This window comes from Tenrec ecaudatus, chromosome 8 (genome assembly GCF_050624435.1).
Source record: "Tenrec ecaudatus isolate mTenEca1 chromosome 8, mTenEca1.hap1, whole genome shotgun sequence".
NCBI classification, from domain to species: Eukaryota; Metazoa; Chordata; class Mammalia; order Afrosoricida; family Tenrecidae; genus Tenrec; species Tenrec ecaudatus.
Genome location: NC_134537.1, coordinates 49,172,424 through 49,190,940, shown reverse-complemented (window position 1 = coordinate 49,190,940; position 18,517 = coordinate 49,172,424). Strand labels below are relative to the sequence as shown.

Genomic DNA, 18,517 nt, shown 5'->3' with positions numbered 1-18,517 from the left:
AACAGGAAAGCCAGGCTCACTGAGCCATTTATCTCTCCGCCCTTCAATTAACCCCACATGTGTTTATTGGCCAGGTTGGCACAATAAACTCAGGTTTGTAAGAGTGGAACAGAAAGCTGAGGGCAGCGCAGACAGACCACAGGGGTGAGCATTTTATGAGTGTTCTGAGATGGTGAATGCAAAGTTGATGGTCTGAAATGTCTAGACCCAACTAATCCATAATAAAAGGGAATGCATTCATAATTAAATCAAGTGTGTGAAAATAAACCTAAAATCTGGTAATATTTTTAATTTGTTCTGCATTTTGGTCCAGCTTGTGAGATTGTTGTACTACTTAGACTGAGTAAAGGAAGCCTCTTGTTTATATAGTGTGTTAAGGGTTTAACATTATTTTAAATGTTCTATAATTTAATGGAAATTTAAATTCCAACTAAAATAAATAATTTGATAGTTTACAATATATTTTAACCTAGATCATTTATAGTTACAAAACATATTCTTGATATTAATCATAAGCTTACATTGCAATATAAATTCCTTGTCTGAATATGTTTGTTGATATTTCAAATTATCTACCTCATGCCCCGATGTGAGCTGATAATTGTGTACTAAAATCTATAAAGCATAACACATTCTATGATCATTTATGGAGATCATAAGTTAAATGTTTCATTCTACTTCTAATAAATGTGTCCATTTAGCTATAACACCTATGAACTATAAAAGTATACTATTGCAACAGAAGTGACTTCTTTAAAAAAATTCCAAGTTAATGTTAACACTCACTCTTTAAAGAACATTCTGAGCCATTCTGAAAATAGAAAGGCTAATGACTGTAATCCTAGCTAAGTACCCAGGCTTGTGGCTGGCCTCTAGGTATTAACATCTCCTTGCCAACCAGCTCAGGACGGCTATTCTTATACAAGGTGTCACCGTTTTAAATGAAAACACCAGCAAAAGGCAAGTTTTCTGTTGTTGTTTTTGTTTTAGTTTGGTGGAGGAGAGAAAAAGGGGAAAGGAAAAATGATGACTGGAAAAGAATTAGATTTTTAGACAGAAATAGATCAAACATGTTTCTGCATTCCATATCACCTCACATGCTACCTAAAACTCATCCTGTTAAGAACTCTGGTATGTATGATATTAATTAAAGAAAATCTTAAAACACCATGAAATATTATCCATCAAATAGATGTAATGTACAGTTGTAATGCCTCAATAGTTCCTCACGGTTAGAAAAATGCCTATATGCAGCAAACTCCTGGTATCCAAAGAAATGTACTTCCTCTCTTTATATTGCATTAAAATTAAAACATAATTAAAATTAGAGATTATGGACATTGGTTAATAGACCTGCTGCCTATCCTCAATTATAAAAGCCTCTGAATTGGAATAGTTGGGACTACACAGCACCTTTCCGATCCCCAAAACAATACCCTACTTCACATCTCCAGATATTCTCACCTTTACTATCAGAAGAGGATCCTGCTTTACAAATTTCCTCTTCATCCCTCATCTCAACTAGTCTCAGTCCACATCCATAAGCATCAGTCACTTTGTTGTTAGGTGCCTTCAAGTCAGTTCTGATTCAGAGCAATCAGAGTGAAACACTGCCCACTTTTCTGCCATCCTCACAATTGTTCTTGGTTGGAACCCACAATGTAGCCACTGTGCCAATTCATCTGGTCAAAGGTCTTCTTTTTCACTGCCGTTTCACTTTACCAATGATGGTGTCCTTCTCCAGGGACTGGTCTCTCCTGATAATATGTCTAACATAGGTGACATGAAGTTTTCCCATCCATGTTCTAAGAAGTATTCTAAGATATATATGGTTGGTTTTGGGCAATCCACGGGATTTTAACATTGTTCCTCAGCACCATAATTCAAATGCATTGATTCTTTTTCAATGTCTTCCTATTCAGTGTCTCCTTTACATGCATATTAGGCGATTGAAAATGCCATGGTGTGGGCCAGGCACACCATAGTTCTCAGATAACAGCTTTGTTCTCCAATCCTTTAATGAGGGCTTGTACAACAGATGCACTCAGAGTAACTCATCATTTGATCTCTTGAGTGCTGCTTTCATATGCATGGGTTGTGGATCCAGGGAAGAGAAAATCCTGAACAACTTCCACACTGTGTCATTATCATGATGGTATCTTCATTAGGGTGCGTTGTCATCCATACTGAGGCTGCAATCCTTGACCTTCATCAGCAAGTACAAGTCCTGCTCACATTCAACAAACAAAAGTTATGTCATCTGCATATAGCAGGTTATTCATAACCAACTATTAGCCTCTTAAAATAGTCCCTTTAATTTATTCAAGCACAAAAGCAAATCCTAATATTTGTATTGCTCCTTGGTTGGTGCTAAATGGTGGGTGCCAAGGAGCTTTTTTTGGTGATGCAAGTTACAAGGCTATTAGTTCAAACCCACCAGTACTTTAAGGGTGAAAGATAGTCCATTTGCTTGGGAAAATATTTAGTTTCAGAAACCTTGTATAAACAACCGAATGTTAGTTGTTTTGGTTTTCCTTTTGGAGTCAATAGTGAATGAAGGGAAAAAACTGGTATTCCTTCTCTCACAAGTCTAGCAAGCCAAAGTAATCACTCAAAAGAAGTAGAAAGAACTGAAATCTGAAAGCAAAACAATCAAACTTTCAAACTCACTGTCATTAGCTTGATTCTGACTCATACCTAGAAGACAGAAGAGAACTGGCACTGTGCTCCTAAGACTGAAAATCATTACAGGATCAGAAAGCCTCCTCTTTCTCCCAAAGAGCAGCGGAGAGATTTGATCCTCCAACCCTGAAGTTCACAGCCCGACATGTGACCCACAGCTCCAGCAGAACTCTGAGAAAGACAAATACAAGGAATTAAATAGGTAAGCAGAGGAAAGAGGTTTCTAGAGAGAGCTAACATTATTTGCAAAAAGGTGACTGGCAGGGTTGGGAACACGAGGAGTTAAAAGGACAACGTGTAGGTGATTACGGTGAAAGTCAGACACAGCAATGGTTAGGAGAAGGACACCAAGAAGGGCCGAGAGAGGTAACTGAAGACCAAACTGTGATTCCGAAAAGAGGTCACGTACCAGAAGAGCAATCGACTTCATGGGAGGGGCTTTAAAACAGGAAAAGATAGATCAGATTGCATTTTTTTAATTTTTGACATCTGCTGTCAATCCAGGAGCAATGCGGGGCAGTGGGTGATGCATTGGGTGGCTGAGCAAAAAGCTAGGCAGTGGAATATTGCAGATGCAGTTACGTCTAAAAATTATCGATCTATCAGTTCATCTCCTTTCTGATCCATTTAATTGTGTTCTAGTTTTTAATGATTTCTGCTTTCTTTTTAATTGAGGTTGTAAGCTGTTTTACTCTGCTATGATTGTTAGTTTTTATTGTGGTTTGGGATTTTTAAAAGGTTTTATTTATATATAAAATCCAGGATTGGAAAAAAAAAATCCAGGATTGGTAAGTCTATAACAGAGGCCATCGCTGAATCATGGTTCCCGGGAGGTGTGGAACGTTGGGGTGAAATGAGGGCTAACCACGAGTACAGGAATGAAGAAAATGTTCAGAAAAGGATTCTGCTGGTGACTGTACGTACACCTCTTCTTGCTGTGATTGAACTATCAAATTGCATGATATGTAAATCATGTGTCAATAAAACCATTGGGGGGGGGGGAAAGAAAGCAGTTTGTATCCAGAGCCTTTCTGCCAAAGAAATAAGGCACTTTTCAGCTTCATAAATATTTGCAGACTCAGAAAACATAACTAACCAGTCTACTCTGTTCTACAGAGTCACTCTGAGTCAGAATAGACTGAATGGTTGTGGGTATGTATTGTTTGTTCATTTGTTTCAGGCAATCTCCCCCATTTTCGTTTACATTACAGTTGGAGGATAAATACCACATTTTTTCCAACTTCTGCATTTTCTAAATAACTTAAGACAATATTAAGTACATAAATAGCTTTTAAATATTTATGTCACAAAATGATTTTTAAGTAGACATGCATATATAAGAATAATAATATAATGAATTACCCAATTAATTATGTCCAAATATTTGCATTTAAGAAAATATTAATGAGAAAAATGTGCTACTGTTTTATAAATATTCCACAAAATGTAGCATATATATATATATATATATATATATGCTATACACACATATACTCTAAAATTGCTAACCATTTATTGGTGTTTCTAACATGTTCTATCTTTCTGTAATGCCAAGGACGTTTTCTTTAAACAACACAATCTGTGCTTTAATTAAAACAGTGCCGCATTTTGTCTTCCCTGGTAAAAAATAAATCCTCTAAGAAAAACAAAGTTTCAATTGCTAATGAAGCAATAGCCCCTAGATCAGTGGTTCTCAAAATTCCTCATGCCGTGACCCTTTAATACAGTTCCTCATAATGAGGGGACCCCCACCCATAACATTATTTTTGTTGCTTCTTCATCACTGTAATTTTGGTACTGTTATGAATCCAGCAACCCCTGTGAAGGGTCGTTCGACCCCCAAGAAGATCGTGGTTGAGAACTGCTACCCTCGATATTTCATAGAATTTTTTTTAAGATTCCCTCAAGGGGCTGCACCATTCCTGAAAGTCCTGCAATACCAGGTCGATGCGTGGAGTTGACAGAGCAGGCTCCTAGTCCAACTCCTACTTGCAAATTTAATATATGGTCCTCAGATAGAGCACGTATCGGATATTAAACTGATAAGAACAGATACTACACTTGATCCTAGCAAAAAGGCCAATCTATACGTTACTTAGAAAGATGTTAAGACTGGTTCCACCACTGGTACCCTTGTTACTTCCTACTTCATCCAAAGAAATCCATATATCACCCTATGTATACCATATATATATATATATATATATATATATATATATATCACTGAGCATATTCTAATTCTAACTATGACAATCTTGATGATACCTCCTGGATCCCAAACCCACTTTCCACAAGTCAATTCAACTCGTGCCGACCCACGAGGACAGCCTGGACCCGCTCCTGAGGTTTCCGAGACTAAATCTTTACAGGAGGAGGAAGTCTCACCTAAAGGAAACACAGTTTCGTTTCATTATTTGAATTATTCAGTCTCATTCCATGCATGTAAAGAGGGGCTTTTTCAAAAAGGCAGAATGAAAACTGAAACCTGATCACACGTTTTCTCTTTCCTGAAAGACCCAATGTTTCACCTTTCCTAAACAAATGGTTCACAGCTGGTAACAAGGGTGTCTAAATGATTCCAAAAGAGCCATAGCCAGACTCGTGCTTGGGACCATCCAATCTTCTGTCCAAAAGGACAGTGGATACTCAGGCAAGTAAGAAAATGTAAGAAATATTTTTGTTTCTATGTATACACAACACCCTGCAAATAAAATAATTAACAATGATTAATGACACGACCCCTCTGACCCCTCTTCTTTTCTTCTTTTTCTGAAATCTGCATCTCAGAAAAGTAAATAAGTATGCATCTGAGCACAATACTGCTTTCTCTAAAACTGGGATAACACGTGCCTACTTTAATATTCATGATTCCTGAGAGAAAATTAAGATTAGTCTACATGAGAGAGTAGATATATTTATGCCAGTTGAAAGATGAGCAAGGGTAAACAGTCAACAAACAAAACCTTTAACAAAAACAAAACAAAAATGAGCAAATGGCCACGGCCTTGAAATCACTTCCAACATGGGCATAGCGTTCCTACTGGTGGGATAAATTATTCTTATAAAATTATCTTTAGTGAAAGCCAACTTTCTGATTGAAGTGCTGAGGTAGCAGTTCACTTGGGGTCAGATTATCTCTGAAAAACAAAATTATTCTGTACCATCTGATGTACAGATGACAAGCCTTTCTAGTTGATTCAATAGACAAGCACAGTGAGAACTGGCGAGCATGCTTAGGTCGTAGGTGGAGAATGGTCATCAGTAGCCATGTCTCCAAAACTCCAGTTGAGAATTTGACTGACCCCTTCCCAGAAGGGAAAAGGCTAACAGTGACAAAAGAAATCATCCTCTAAGAGCTACTGCAAGCCACTGTCTTGAGGAAAGGAGCCTCTTAATCACAGACGTCTCTCTAACACGAAAGTACATTCTCACCAGCTTCTTCATTTACCAAAAAAGAGGGGGGAAATCAACTTGTCTTTATGTTTCATGAAAGCAGGGACACTTTTCTTGGTAGCTTTTCTTTGATAGAGTCTGGTATATATTAAGTGAGAAAAAAGACAATTACTCTAGAGGAATTGGAGTTGTTTTCTTCAGACTATAGATATATATTTTTTTAATTTTGCTTTAGAAATCAGTTTGTGTCTAAAAATGAAAGTGATTTATATGTATTTGGTTCTCTGGCAACACTTGATGATTGGATTTTGTATCTTCACAAATTGAGGTGATTGCTTTTGAAAAAAAAAATGAAGAGAAGTTTCCTGTGGAGAAAAAAGGAGAGACTAGTATACTGGACTTCCGCACAGAGAATCTCCTCTAGCAAGTTGCTCAGCCCATCACATCTCTTTCCTAGTGGTGCTGAAGACAGCCCTATTAGAGAAACAAACAGGCCCCTGTCACTCCTTGTTAAATTGTGACAATATTTCTACACTGCAATAGCAAAAATAGGCTTTGGACTTGCAGACTAAAGATGTGGATTCAAAAACTGATACTTGATTTATTTATTTTTTTAGTGTGTGTGTGTGTGTGTGTGTGTGTGTTCGTAGAATAACGCCAATTACCTATGGATATTATGCTTCCATAGCATCAACAGTAACAATTTTATCATTTGTCCCTTTTCTTCACTTGTTCACCGTTTATTTATTTATTCAGCACCATCCTTTGGCATTGGAATCAGGTAATGGGCTCCTAGAAATTACCTGATACTATCAAATACCACATGTCAAGAGGTAGTTTAAATACAAAAAAAGAATTCGCTTTAAAATAATGAGCAGAGTGCTTGAGGGATGTGCACATGGTAGCATGTATATAATAGGCTAGAGAGGTCAGAAATAGCTGCAGCCTAACTCAGAGAGAAATGTCTTATGTTATGAGGATTTGAGTACACACATTCCCTTTCCCTGAAATGAAAGGGGCATAGACTTCTCATTTTCATCACCTATTTGAACTGAAGATTGGTTTGGATTTGGGTCCAGACACCCACCCCAAACCCAAATAAAATGCTCTCTGAGTGTGTGCTCTTGTTAGCTGGCAGTGGGTTGGTTCCTAGTAGTAGCAACACTGTGTAAGACAGAACGAACACGGCCCTGTCCTTCCCAACCTCACAATTGTTCTTAAGGTTGTTTCCCTGTTGCAGCCACTGGCTCCGTCTGTTTGATGAGATTCTTCCTCTTTTTCCTGTGCCACGAATTTACTAAGCATGATGACTTTGCCAGGGAAAGATTATACCCAAACTTCATGAGAAAAGTCTCACTATTCTCATTTCTTCCTCCTTTTCACAGTGCCTCTACTTTCCTGAGCATGATGTCCTTCCTGGCAGCATGTCCAACATGTCTCCCCATCATTGACTGTAAGGAGCACTCTGTCCTTACTTCTTCCAAGATGGATTGGTTTGTCCTTTTAGTAGTCCATGGTACTTTCAATAGCACACCACAATTCAATTCTATCAATACATCTTAGCCAGGTCTTTATCCAATGGCCCACTTTCACATGCATGTCAGGCAAGTGTGCCTGACTCCTCAAAATAACGTCCTTGCTTCCCAACACAACCAGGAGGTCTTTTGCAGCAAATGAGATCGATGGAACTCATCATTCGAGCTCTTCACTGCTCTTCCCATGAGTTCTGGTTGTAAATCCAACGGAGACAGAATCCTTCCAATTTTCAAACTTTTCTCCCTGTATCATGATGTTACCTACTGGTCCACCAGTTTTGAGGGGTTCTCTTCTTTGTGTTGAGTTTTAATCCACACTGACGACTGCAGTCCGGGATCTTCACCAGCAAGGTTTCAAGTCCTCTTCATTTTCAGAAAGCAAGGCTGTGTCATCAGCATAACTCCGGTTTTGTAGAAGCCTTCTTCCAATCCTGATGCCACATTCTCCTTCATCAAAGTCAGCATTTCTGATGACTTGACTTTAAGCCACGCAGTATTCCCTTGTTCTCGCTGCACAACTGCCTCTTGATCCACGTGCAGTTTCCATATGAGCACAAGAAGTTTTCTGGAATTCTCAAAATTATCCATAGTTCGTTTTGTTCCACACAGAAGGAGGTTGCACAGTCAATGAAATGCAAGCCAACATCTTTCTGCACTGTTTTCAGGCAGGATCTAACTGACCGTAGCAATGACATTCCTTGTCCATGCCCTCTTGTGAATCTGACTTGAAGCTCCGGACGTGTCTGTCTGTGTACTGCTACAACCATTGTCGGACGATCCTCAGCAAAAGGTCCCTTTTTGTGATATCAATGATCGTCTTTTGTACGTGGAAGATTCTGCTGGGTTCCCTTTGGGGGGGGGGATGGGTACATATACGGATATCGCCTACACATACGGATATCGCCCACTCCGTTGCCCATGGAGCCGCTTTCCACAGTTCCTGGCAGAGAGTGCTTCCAGTGCCTCCCAGCTTGTTGAAACATTTCAATTGGCATTGAAATCAATTTCTGGAGCCTTGTTTTTGGTGAATACTTTCAGGGCAGCTAGAACTTCTTCCTTTGATATCATTGCTTCTTGCTCAGATGCTACTTGATTAAAACGGGGAAAGGCGAACGAGTGTTGTCGGTCCAGTGTTCCTCGTGTCATTTTTTCTTTGGATGCTTCCTGTATCATTTAAGATTTTCCCACAGAACCTTTTGATATTGCAACTCAAGACTAGGGTTGGATTTTTCTTGCGTCTTTCAATTTAAGATTCGCTGAGGTTGTTCTTCTCTTTGGGTTTTCTAATTCTAGGAATTAACACATTTCATTATATCATTTGCCTTTGTGTCCCTGAATTGAATTATGCTTGAAAGGAGTCTGTTTAACTTTGGCCTTCGCCATTTCCTCCATTTGCTTTGCTCGTTAAAGTAGAGGACCAGTGAAAAAGCCTAAGTCCCTTGATGAGACGGACTGACACAGCCACTCGAACAATGGGCTCAAGGTTAAGAACAATGTTCAGGAGGACCCATGACCTGCCGGTGTTTTCTTCCGTTGTGTATAAGGGTACTATGAGTAGGGATTGCCTCAATGGTACCAAACCACACCTTTCTCACCTCTAGAAAGCACTGTGGCTTCACTTCTTTCATTGAAGATTTATTTGTTCTTCTGACTGTCCATGACACTTTCAATGTTCTACAACACCCTAATTCAAATACGTGAATTCTCTTTCATTTTTTCTTATATATTGTCCAACTTTCACATGCATATGAGGAAATTGAAAATATCATTAATTAGTTAAGGCACATCTTAGTCTTCAAAGTGATATACTTGTTATTCAACACTTTAAAAAATTCATTTTAATTGGGGGCTCACACAACTCTTATCACAATCCATACATCCATCGATTGTGTTAAGCACATTTGTACATTTGTTGCCATCATCATTTTCAAAACATTTTCTCTCTACTTGAGCCCTTGGTAACAGCTTCTAATTTTCCCCCTTCTTCTCCCACCCTGCCTCCCTCATGAACCCTTGATAATTTATAAATTATTTTTTTCATATCTTATAGTGATTGATGTCTCCTTTCATGCAGTTTTCTGTTATCCATCCCCCTGGGAGGTGGTTATAGGTAGAGCATTGTGATGGGTTCCCTCTATCTTCACCCACCCTCCTCTTACCCTCCTGGTATTGCTACTCTCTATATTGGTCCTGAGGGGGGTTCTATGTTCTGGATTCCCTGTGTTTCCAGCTCTTGTCTGTACCCGTGTACATCCTCTGGTCTAGTCAGATTTGTAAGGTAGAATTGGAGTCATGATAGTGGTGGGGAGGAAGCACTGAAGAACTAGAGGCAAGTTGTATGTTTCATTGGTGTATAGTGCACCCTGACTTGTCTCCTCCCCCTGACCCTTCTGTAATGGAATGTCCAGTTGCCTACAGATGGGCTTTGGGTCTCCACCCCTCACTCCCCCTCATTCACAATGATAAGATTTTTTTGTTCCTTGATGTCTGATAACTGATACTATCAACATCTTATGATCACACAAGCTGGTGTGCTTCTTCCATGTGGGCTTTGTTGCTTCTCAGCTAGTTGGCCACTTGTTTATCTTCAAGCCTTTAAAACTCAAGATGCTATATCTTAAGATAGCCAGGCACCATCAGCTTTCTTCACCACATTTGCTTATGTATCCACTTTGTTTTCACGAGTGTCAGGAAGGTGAGCATCATGGAATGTCAGTTTAACAGAACAAAGTGTTTTGTGTTGAGGGAGTACTTGAATAGAAGGCCAATGTCCATCTGCTATCTTAATACTAAACCTATAAATATATGCACATAGACCTGTTTCCCCGTAGTCATATATAAATATATTTACATGTGTACATGCCTGTATTTAGACCCCTAAAAATACCCTTTGCCTCCTACTTCTTGTCTCTATTTCCTTTTACTTTCCTCTTGTGCCACTATTATGTTCAGCCTTCAGTTGGGTTTCAGTAATTCCTCTTCGTTACAATGCCCTTGATCAAGCCCTACCAGGTCTCCAACACCCTCCTTGCCATCAATTTTAAATCACTGTTTTCCCTTGTCCCTGAGTTAGTTAACACTCACTTTATTCCTTTCCCCTGCCTCCCCCTCTCCCATGTGATCCCAGAACCTTAGGTCCTGTTGCTTTCTCCTTCAGATTGTTTATCTACTTATCTTAGCAAGATAGACATACAGAGATAACAATATGCACGTAAACAAGACAAAGCAAAACAAAGCAACAAAAGAAAACAAAAAAAGCCTTTAAATAGTTCAAGGTCTGTTTGTTGCACTTTAGGAGTGTTTTCCCATTGAATCTGATGGTGTGCCAACCTCTGGCCTTAAAGTCTACTTTTGGTATTCCCAGAGACCTTCGTTGTTCTGCACACCTTGACGTTCTGTTGCAGACCCTTAGTGTTTCGCCTCAGTGTGGTGAGGTCAGATCAGGCACAATTCCCAAACTGTGTCTCCAGTGTTATCCTCCATACTGCCATACTCCATACTGGGTCAGTGAGGGATGCCGTGTCTCTTAGTCGGGCTGGCCCTCTGTGCATTGACTGCTCTGAGCAGGAATACCGTCTTCAGGGCTTGGTGAGCCAGGCTGTGCTCCACTCTCTCTTCCTCCCCCTTCATTTGCTCCTGTGTGCTCTAATCAGGCAAAGTTGCAACACAAATTTATATCTCTTGGATCAACCACTATCCCTTATGTGATTAATTCATCTACTGTTCTTTTAACTGCTATGTCTTTGCAAGTTTCCCTGTAGAAAGAAAGTTGGCAAACCAAAAATATGTAATATGCTCCTGGTCTTCTTCATCCCTTTATTATATTTTGACCAAATTCTGGGTAAAAAGAACACATGTTATATTTAAAATGCAACTAAGGACAGAAAAAAGGATTTGGTGAAAGTACTGTAATTATACTGTTATCTGAGGCACATTTTATCCGGGAGCAATGAGCAGTCATGAAAGAATATTAATCAGGGAGTAGCAGATGAAACGTGTTTGGGGAAGATTTTCCCAGCTTTAGCGTACAAAACAATTCTTTAGAAGGTGAGCTCAAGGTAGCAGGAATACCTACTTTGTGAACTAATTTAAAAATAATTCGGATAGAAATAAGATAAGGACAAAGAGGCTGCAAAGCAGTAGACAGATTAAATCAAAACCTGTTATCAAACAGTATTCACGAATCTGCTTTTGTTCAATGGGGCTCTTGCTTCATCCATAATATTTTAATATACAGATTCCCTTCTCCTGAGGGATAGAATATTTTAAAGGCCACTTTCAGAATCTGAAAGTTTTCTCTACGTTCTGTGGTTTCAATGGAGGGAAGCATAAGAGCCCGAAGCTTCATCATAACACCTGGTTTCTGTCTTTTATCTTCCTTGGAGAAATCCCTTCATCTTGAAAACTTGGAAGTGTCATGAGAATTTTAAAAGCATGAATTTCCTAGACTATGCAAATGGAATGAGAATCAGTACAAATCAGATTTATTTTATTCCTAGTATGTTTTAAATAATTTGTTCAATTAATTTGATTATCCGATCAACTACCATAAGCCTTTCACTCTTGCCTCTGGGAATAGAGTAGAATTTTAAAATGCATTGCTTGATCTTGCTGAACTTATAAAGGGGATTACTGTAGAAGGGAGTAAGATACTAAATAACCAAACACACAATTATAACTATATTATAATCATGGTGAGTACTAAGTAGAGATACTGAGTACTACAGGAACAGTACACCAAAACCCACGGCCATTGTGTCTATTTAGACTCATCGGGATACTACAGGCCAGGGTAGAGCAGCCTCGGTGAGTTCTGCGACTATAACTCTTTACAGGAGTGGAAATCCACATTTTTCTCCCATGGAAAGGTTGGTGGATTTGAACTGCTGACCTTGTGTATAGTAGCCTAATATGTAACCAACTATGCCATCCGGGCTCCTTGTAAGAAGGTCAAAAAGGTATGGAGTTAAAAAAGCACCCTGGTGATTCGATGGTTCTATGTTTGGCAACTAAGTCAAAGGTCAGGGTTTGGAACCACTAGCTAGCTGTTCAGTAGGAGAAAGGCACACAGTAATCGCTTTCCATAAAGATTACAGCCTTGGAAACCAGGTGGGCCAGGATGACTGTGTCCTGTCAGGTAAGGATATGTCAGACTCGACGAGATGGCCAAGATTTCTTGAATTAGCGTAGTTACAGACAACTGCTTGGAGGAAGTGCTTTCCATACGATGCTCCTTTTGCTCCACTGACTTTAATGTGAATCATTTTAGAGGAAGTTGCTGCACAGCAACCAACGTTCACAGCAGGAAATGTTGCCAGTACTGTACAGTAGCGGGTACGCTTAGACCACGGCGTCACAATTGAACAAGGTTTCTAGTGAAGTTTGATTTACATTTTATATCAGTGTTATGCCTTGATTGTATTCCCCATAAACAGTGGCAGAAACAACAGTAACAACAAAATATAATACCTTCAACAATTTTCTACATGTTTCAGATGTTACAGAGCCAGGTGGTTTTGAACTCATTAAGGTCTCAGAAATGGTAATCTGGCTAGCCCCTCCCATTCCCTCGACGTATCCTGGAAAGTATATTAAATCTCCAAGGAAGTATGGTGTCTTTAAAAATCGACAACACGAAAAACTGTGAGGGAAACAAAAGCCGTCGCTCTGCTGAGTAACGCTGTTTATCCGATTCAAAAACAATCGCATATAACGCAGACTGTGACTTCTGCATGAATTTAACAAACGAATGTCAAGAAATTGAAGAGTGTGGTTTTGGTCAACAAATAATTGAGTAACCTTCCTACATGTATGAAAAATAGTGTAATTTGGTTGCAGAATTAAAAATAAACGAAGAGAAATATGGAATCAGTAAAGCTTAGTGTTTGGTTTGAGACTGGCTACTCATGGTTGAATTCAAAGAACAGTCCAGAACTCAGTCTGTGTGTGTGTGTGTGTGTGTGTGTATGTGTGTTTGCTTGTGCAGAGTTGATGACTAATGCAGAAGAGAACCTGAGTCCCGAATCCAAAGACACGGCAAAGCGGACAGCACACTGCACACCAAACTTTCGGCCCAGCCTCAAAGTCACTGTGTTATTGCCACTTACTGGATGACAATGCTTGTGCTTAAAGAGAATAAAGTGGTTTTTGTTCCTGTGTCTGGTTTAAGTATCTTGCCCAAGGCCATCCATTCTAGTTTGTCACAAACATTTTTATCATGAAAATCTAGGCTAAAGTAGAATGGGGAGCAGAGTTTCACAAATAGTATTTGCTATTTGATAAGTAGCAGAGAGTGATGAGGAATATCACAAACTCTGTAGAGAACAGACCAATATTTATGTTACAGCCCAGAAACGTATTATCTCTAGCCTTAGGTGTCTCATTCAACCTCTTTGTGTGCTGGTTTCCGCTTATATACAATAAAAGTAAGAACAACCACATGCTGCTGTTGACTGGGTTCTGGCAGGCCAACCCCGTGTGTGCAGACACCACGACCACATCGGTTTCGAGGCTGTGCCTTGTCGGCAACAGAGCCTCCAGTCTGTCACTGAGGCACCTCTGGAGGCGTCCAAGCCTCCCTTCCATGTTGTTCAATGATGACAGCTGTGCATCTTTCTGAGGTTGTGACAGTGCTTGGGAAATTCCCTGCGTGGCACCAATGCGTTGTGATGCACTGTGGCTAAAAGTGGGTGATTTTAACACACCAAGTGGTATCAGCACAGGAAAAAGGGCCAGGATCTCTGCTCCGTTTAAAATTATCTTCACTGTGGTTAGGATTCTTCCTGGTGATTCCTACTCACAATGACCTCACACACCAGCGCGGAATTGCCCCATACACGTGTCTTTGCTGTAATCTTTAGGAAAGCCAACGTTCTGTTCTACCTTTCTTAAGAGGAGTTACTTGTTGGGGTCGACTTTTTGACTTTGGTTAGCAGCTGAGTATTTACATCTTGAGCCACATACACTCCTTTTAGATTACGCCAAGAAAACCCTACAAGGCAGTTCTGGTTCGTACAACACGAGGTTGCCAGGAGCCCGAATCAGGAACATAATTCTTGTTACCTGTGTTCCATGAGTAATTTACAATCCTTCATTCTCTCATGTATTAATGCCACTATAAACAAAACCTATTTACTTTTTGTAAAATAGAATTTTTAAATATTATTTATTCCATTTTTTAAAAGTAAATGAATCAGAAGTGCTGTCAGATAGTCACTAGTAGACTCAAAATCATGGTACTATCGTCTGCAATAAAACATGGCTTCACCTTCAAGAATGTTGGCATGTGTGAGACCATGATTAGGGCTGTGGGGTCTGCCCATCTCACTAGGGTTCCCCCTAACGCTAGTGGGAGTCTCGCTGTCCTAACTTCCAAGAAGCATTCTGCTTATTTTTCTACCGTGCCTGGTTTTATTATTCTTCTGGCATTCCACTGTATATTTAAAACTACCAGAGTTATCTGTTTATTATAGACATTAAATGGCTCATTCAGTGCTAAAGTAAAATTCTGATAAAATGTCAGCTAAAGGTATTATCTTTGCATGAACCCTCACACTCTTCTTAAAATAAGCGATAAATGAAAACTTCACGTTATCTTAAAGTTAAAGTAGGAAACAGAGCATAAAGATGTATTAGTCATCCCCAATACATTGTTTTTGATGTGTGGTGTTGTGCCAGTGACTTAGAACAACTGTGTTTCCTGATGGCAATAATGTTTTACCCGAATCCTTAAGGAAAAATGAGTCCCTGCCATGAATTATGCATAATCATCTGTCCTCTAGGCTCAAGGAAGCTTTTCTTCCTGCGTTTACTATGAATGTCATCATCTCTCTTCTGTTTACCTGTAAAAAGGGCTCCTTAGACTGAGCTGTAATCGAGCCGTTTCCAGACGTATTTAACAAATTAGCAAATGGTTATCCTGTTTTGTATAATCAAGAAATACCTAGGAACTAAAAAGATGATCATTTTAAATTTCTGCATTTAGGTTTGAGTGTAATTCAAACATATGGAAATCACAGAAATGACAAAAAGAGCACAATGTTATAAAATAATCTAACTTTGAGGGACAATGTACCTCCTTCATTCCTAACCACACAGCGCAACTGCCAGCGTGACCCTGATAAAATGTCTGCAGTTCAACCCTCTTTGAGGCTCCACACAAAAGACACCCAGGCACCTACTCACATCAGAATCACAGAGGAGGCTCTAAAGGGCCATTCACCTTTATCCTCTAGTGTCTCTGTCAGCCAGAAGTTACTGATGGCACACACTCTTTTTTAAAAAGTGATGAATTCCCAGATAAAGTCCTTGGATCTAACAATTGAACATCCAGAACAAGCATAAACACCAAAACAGTGCTGTGGAATGTATTCAGGCGCACCACAATCCTACAGGACAGGGTACAACCGCCCCTTTGTATTTCTAAGGCTTTGATGTTTACCAAGGCAGCTGGGTGTCCTAGTTTTAAACCAAGAGCTCTGGGATTTGAACCCTTTGTCTGCCCTGTGGGCAACAGCTGCTCTGAACTGTTGCTGGGAAGATTGACAACACGGGATTGTTTCCATAGTGGCGCTGTGTCAACTGACTGGAGGAAAGGCTTTACAGGGGACTGTCACACATGCTTCCCACAGAGCTGTGGCTGGGTTCCAACTACTGACCTTTCACTTAAGCGCTTAACCACTGGGCCACAGTGCCCCTAGTGAAAATCTTCCTGTCCCTTTGTCAATGTCCTTCTACTCTTTTCCTAAAAGGGTCAGTCTCTAGTGAACAGCCAATGCATCACTCCTATTGGCTTTCGGCGTCAAGCATTGAGGCCCCAGTGTAACAGCCTCTAGCTGTTGTGACCAGCAGGCCTTTCGTGCCAGCCTAGAGAGCTCACCTGAAACTAGTCTGACAACGTCACAAAATGAAAGCATCTACTAATCGTTTGGTTGCACCTGCATGCTTTGTATCTTCTAATAATATTCTCAGATTGCATAAGGTACAAGCCACTATGATGGTTTGAAAATGCATATGCAAACATACATGCATTTATAAAGAAAAGGAAGTAATCTACCTAGGTGAAGCTAAACTTAACAATAAGTCATTTCCACTTTTTAAAAAGCTCCCCATCATTTTGTCAATTCTGCAACATCTAAATCATTAAAATGTTGTTTGAAATTTTTCTAAACTTAAGCACAGAGACATAGAAGTTGTAAGTGATGGAAACGTCTCTGAAATTGACTTTGGCCCAGAACGCTGTAACAAGAACAGAGCTCGTCTTTTAAAACTAGCCTTGAGACATTGACCTACACGATCTCCCCACTCTCCACCATGGAGAGAAGGTGCACCCCTTGACTAGTCTGTTACCCCGGAGAGAATACAGACATGCGAATCTTCAGTAGTACACTGACCCACATTAGGTGAGATGTCCAGGGGAGAATTTTACATAGGAAACACAGGGTTTCCAATTGTTCGCAAATGACGAAAGAATTGTACTCTTTGAACAAGGAGGGTTTGAGTCCGCCACCACTGACCTCAGGCTTTTAGCTGCAAGGGATCACCATGGGGTTCAAGTCAAGCTCAAGTTTGAAATCTCTTCTAGTGTCCTCTCAAAAAAGACCAATGCCGAATAGTTGAAAATTTGGGACTGTAACCATTAACTAATATTGTAATTATTCCTTGTGATTCTCTGGATCTAAATGAATGCTTTGCAGGCTAACTGCCTGTCTTTCCATGATTACCTTACAATCAACTACATGAGTTTATGGATGTCAACCCTGAGTAACAATTTATTTTGAAGATTAAAATCCTTCACATGATTACACTTGATTTGGAATCAGAAGCAAGTTTCCTGCGTGGCATTCGGTAATTCTACCGCTGCATCCCCACAACCCCCATTCAGTATGCACGTATTAGATCGTCGTACATGTGCCATTCGGGGTTTAAAAAAAATCTTAAAGTGGAAACTCACTCTAGCAGCTGGTTGAAAGAAGCCCACGCATTTGCATACTAAGTAGGACAAATGTGTTCCTGGTCTCCACGCTCTGAGAAGAGGAAATGTCTTTGGAAGGGATAACAGGAAACGATAAGAGAGCATGCTACACTTTTGTTAAAATCATTTCTGACAGGCAGCCACTCCTCAGCAAGAAAACCCTCTGAAAGGGCACTTCCCTGCCCACAAATAATTACTCCTGCTCTGCTGTGCCTCATCCGTGTCTTGATTTACATCAATTATTTAACCAACTTATCATGGTGTCCATTTAGGAAAGCACAGTGTTCTCATATCAAACTATGGAATGACCTTTAGCATTTATTATACAGTAAGCCTCGCGGTGGCAAACTCCCTTGGCTTTTGTTTATGTTCCTGTTGTTCAGTGCAATCGAGAGGCTTCGGATTCAGAGCTAGCCAAACACCACAGAGGCAACGCTGTCCCGCCTGCGCCATCCTCACCATCGCATTCTGTGTGAGGCCAGCTCACCTCCCTCACAGTCTCCTCTTTTTCACCACCCTACTCTCTGCCAAGCACGCTCCCTTCCCCAAGGACTGGTCTAGCCTGCTAAGATGTCCAACGTACAGGAGATTGCGTGTGTTCGACCCGTTCTTGAATGGTAGTTTTGCAGGATACAGAACTCTTGGGTAACAGCTTTGATCTTTTTTCTTCCCTTGGACACTGTAAATATGTCATCTATGGTTTCTGAGGAAAGAAATCGTTATTTAATCTTATAGACTAACCCTACTTCATGATGATTTTCTCATCTGTTGTGATTTCAAGATATTCTGTTTATGTTCTGCAGTTTGCTTATAAAGTGCTCCAGTGTGAATCAGATGTGTTTATCTTAAGAGTGAGCAGAGCTGAGACTACGTAGGATGTGCTCTGCCTACACTAGGGTGGAGGAAAACCCATTTCTACATCTGCCCCAGGCAC

At 40.1% G+C, this 18,517-nt stretch overlaps 1 protein-coding gene and 1 non-coding gene across 2 annotated transcripts in view; both read right to left on the bottom strand.

The window, feature by feature from the left end:
* SNTG2 (syntrophin gamma 2) overlaps positions 1-18,517 on the bottom strand; it is a 553,256-nt gene that overhangs the window by 506,741 nt on the left and 27,998 nt on the right. The window lies entirely within an intron of this gene.
* On the bottom strand, positions 4,589-4,770 carry LOC142455641 (U2 spliceosomal RNA). Its single transcript, XR_012785817.1, has one exon. It is a non-coding gene; the product is annotated as a U2 spliceosomal RNA (small nuclear RNA).